This window comes from Elephantulus edwardii, unplaced genomic scaffold (genome assembly GCF_000299155.1).
Source record: "Elephantulus edwardii isolate Elephantulus edwardi_28Jun2011 unplaced genomic scaffold, EleEdw1.0 scaffold00078, whole genome shotgun sequence".
Lineage (NCBI taxonomy): Eukaryota > Metazoa > Chordata > Mammalia > Macroscelidea > Macroscelididae > Elephantulus > Elephantulus edwardii.
Genome location: NW_006399828.1, coordinates 13,705,510 through 13,709,173, shown reverse-complemented (window position 1 = coordinate 13,709,173; position 3,664 = coordinate 13,705,510). Strand labels below are relative to the sequence as shown.

At 37.7% G+C, this 3,664-nt stretch overlaps 1 pseudogene; it reads right to left on the bottom strand.

The window, feature by feature from the left end:
* LOC102848692 overlaps positions 1 to 3,664 on the bottom strand; it is a 132,942-nt pseudogene that overhangs the window by 59,968 nt on the left and 69,310 nt on the right.

Below are 3,664 nucleotides of genomic sequence, written 5' to 3'. Positions count from 1 at the left end.
CCAAGAGACTGTTGTGCAAACAGAACAAAGGAATACTATGCAGTTCTTAAAATTAAGAAGGGAGTGAGTAAGGGTTGTATTCTCTCTCCAGACCTATTCAATCTGTATTCTGAGCAAATTATTTGAGAAGCTGGACTCTGTGAAGAAGTATGTGCCATCAAGACTCATCAATAACCTGCGTTATGCAGATGGCGCAACCCTGCTTGTTGAAAGTGAGGAGGACTTGAAGCGCTTGTTGCAAAAGATCAAGAAATACAGCCGTCAATATGGACTGCATCTCATTGTCAAGGGAAAAAGAAATTCTTACCTCTAGGCTGATAGGCAATGTCTTGATAGATGGAAAAAAGATTGAAGCTGTCAACAACTTCATCTTATTTGGATCCACATTTAACACCCTTGGCACCAGCAATCAGGAAATCAGGAGACATACTACACTGGGAAAATCTGTAGTTGGATCTTTCCAAATTACTGAGGAGCAATGATGTCAGTTTGAGGACTGAAATGTATCTGACTTAGGCTGTGATTTTTCCAATAACTTGCTGTATATCTGAGAGCTGAACAATGAATAAGGATGACAGAAGAAGAATTGATGCATTTTAGCTGAGGTGTTGGAGAAGAGTATCAAACATCTTCTTGGACTGCCAAAACAATAAATAGATGTCTTGGAGAAAGTGCCACCAGAGTGCTCATTGATTATTTGATTATTTATTAATGATGGTAAAGCATCACCTCACATTCTTCAGGCATATTTTTACGAGAGGCTATTCCTTAGATAGGGACACCATTCTTGGAAAGGCAAACAAGTCCAGGCTGCTCCTTGGAGGCAAGGACTCTGAAGCTTCGTCTGATATATTTAGACATGTTGCAAGGTGGGACCAGTCCTTGGAGAGGGACCTCATGCTTGGTAGGGTGGAGGGACAGTGAAAGAGAGGATGACCCTCAATGAGATGGATTGACTCTGTGACTGGGGTAATGGAGGTAGGTGTGTCAGAGACAATAAGCTTGGCATAAGGGTTTAGAGCTGTTGTATGCTCTGAGATGCAGGTGAGTTGGCAGCATTTAACAACAACAATAACAACATATTCTAAGCAGTGGAATAGCTGAATCATATGGAATTTCTATGTTCAGATTTTGAGGAAGTACCAAACTGCCTTCCGGAGTGGTTGTACCATTTAAAAAATCCTACCGACGGTATATAATAGTTCCTATTCCAGACCAGATGGCTTCAGAGCTGAATTCTGCTAAACATTCAGAGATGAATGTCTCCTCAATTCTACTTAAACTATTTCAAAATGTTGAAAAAGAAGAAACACTCCCAGAGTCATTCTATGAAGCAAGCATAACCTTAATACCCAAACTAGGCAAAAATATTACCAAGAAAGAAAACTACAGACTAATATTATAGATGTAAAAATTCTTAACAAAATACTAGCCAATAGAACCCAAAAGTATATCAGAAAAATAAATAGCCATGACCAAGTGGGATTCATAACAAATATGAAAGGATGGTTCAAAATAAGAAAAACAATCAACGTTATTCAACAAATTAACAAAGCAAATTACATGAGTTTTTTTATGAATCTTCTCTGATCCTGATGCCACATTCTTCTTTATAAAGTCTAGCTTCTTTAATGACTTTTTTTCTCACTTCCAGGGCAATAATAACATGATAGATGGAGAAAAGATAGCTATTGCCGATGATTTCATCTTGCTCAGATCCATAATCAGTAACCTTGGTACCAAAAGAAAGGAAATTAAAAGACGTGTTGTATTGAGAAAAGTCTGCAGAAAGGGGTCTCTCCATCGTACTAAAGAGCAAGGATGACATTTTAATGACTAGGGTACACCTGATCCAAGCCATGTTCTTTTCAATTACTGGCTATGCAAGTGTTGGACAGTGAATAAAGATGACAGGAGAAGAATTTATGCTTCTGAATTATGGTGTTGGAGATGAGTACTAAATAGCCAATAGACTACCAAAAGAATGAACAAATATGTTTTAGAGAGGGTGCAACGAGAATGCTCCTTAGAGAGAATATTAATATAATTTTATCTCACATACTTTGGGCTTGTTGTCAGGAGGGGAGTAGTCCTTACAGAAAGACATCATGGTTTTCTTATGTATTCGTTTATTTATGGGCAGTTGGGTTGCTTCCATCTCTTTGCTATTGTGAATGATGTAGCAATAAACATGGATGTGTATACATCTGTTTGAATTGTGGCTCTGTTTCTTAGGGTATATTCCTAGCAGTGAAATTGCTGGGTAAATAGAAAAATGATGGTACATCCACACGATGGAATACCAGGCAGCACTGAAAAATAATCAAATGGTAAAACATTACACAGCATTGGCGAGCCTTGAGGACATTATGCTAAGTGAAAAGTCTCAGTCACTGAAGGAGAAATACTGCACAACATCCCTGTTCTAAAATAGGACAGAGATGGAAGAGTTGGAAAGGGAATGGGGAAGGAGTGGATAGATAATAAATGGTGCATTGGAACAGAGGAGAGGAAGAACTGTTTTAAAGGAATATATGTTTATGTATATGAGAACAATGTGGAGCAAGGAGTGCATTTCGAGGAGTAAAGGAGGGAGATGGAAGGAGCGATAAAATGCAACAATGAATAAATTTTTAAAATTAATAAAAAAAGAAAAGAAAAACATTATTAACTCTAGGGGGGTGGGAGAAAGACATCATGTTCAGAAAAGTGGAAGGTCAGCAAAGGAAGGAGTAGAAGATTCTCAATGAGATGGACTGACACGGTGATTGTAAGAGTGTACTGTAGTATGGCAGAGATGATGAGGACAGCACAGGAAAAGAGCATGTTTCTGATCTGATGTTTGTAGGGCCACTAGGAATTGTACTTGACTCTACAGCACCTAACAACAACACAACAACAACCAGCAACGTTCCCCTAAATAGTCTTTGTGGCACTTGGTTAAAACTTTCAGGTACTAAGCAAAAATTAGTGCTTCAAAGACATCAGTTGTTTCATGGGAGACACAGGAGGTAGTTTCCTTCTGTAAAAACTTAATGCCCTAGAGGGAGGCAAATATACTCTGTTCCATAGAGTTGCTATGAGTCAGAACAGACTTAATAGTGACAGGTTGTATATCCCTGAAGAAAATGTACTTTCTGTTGACGTAGATGAATACTGATAAACCAAATAAGAAACTCTAATATATTTTATTGGGAAATAGCCCTCTCCCCTTTTTCATATAATCAACTAAATCAAGGGAGAGTTAAGAACTGAGGCCAACCCACGGGTAAATATAAAGACCACATGGATGTTTGCTGTAGAATGTGGACATCACTGTGACTTTGTGCTAATTATCTAGGGCTTTGTGTCCCTAAATGAAAAATTTTAGAAATATCTTGGACTAAAGTTCCTGTTCAATTTGTTTTTATTTGATTCTTTTGTGTGTGTAGAGACTACTGACATTTTTACAGATATATTTTTCCTATTGTCTAATAGTAATAGAATCTCTTATTTTTACTTGAGTACCTGAACATACAGAATAAACACTACATTTTTTAAATTTTCTTGCCTATATGTAGCCCTGTGTGGATCATAACAAACTGTGGCTGACTCTGAGAAGAATGGGAATCCCAGAACATTTAATTGTGCTAATACAAAACCTATACTTGGACCAAGAGGCAGT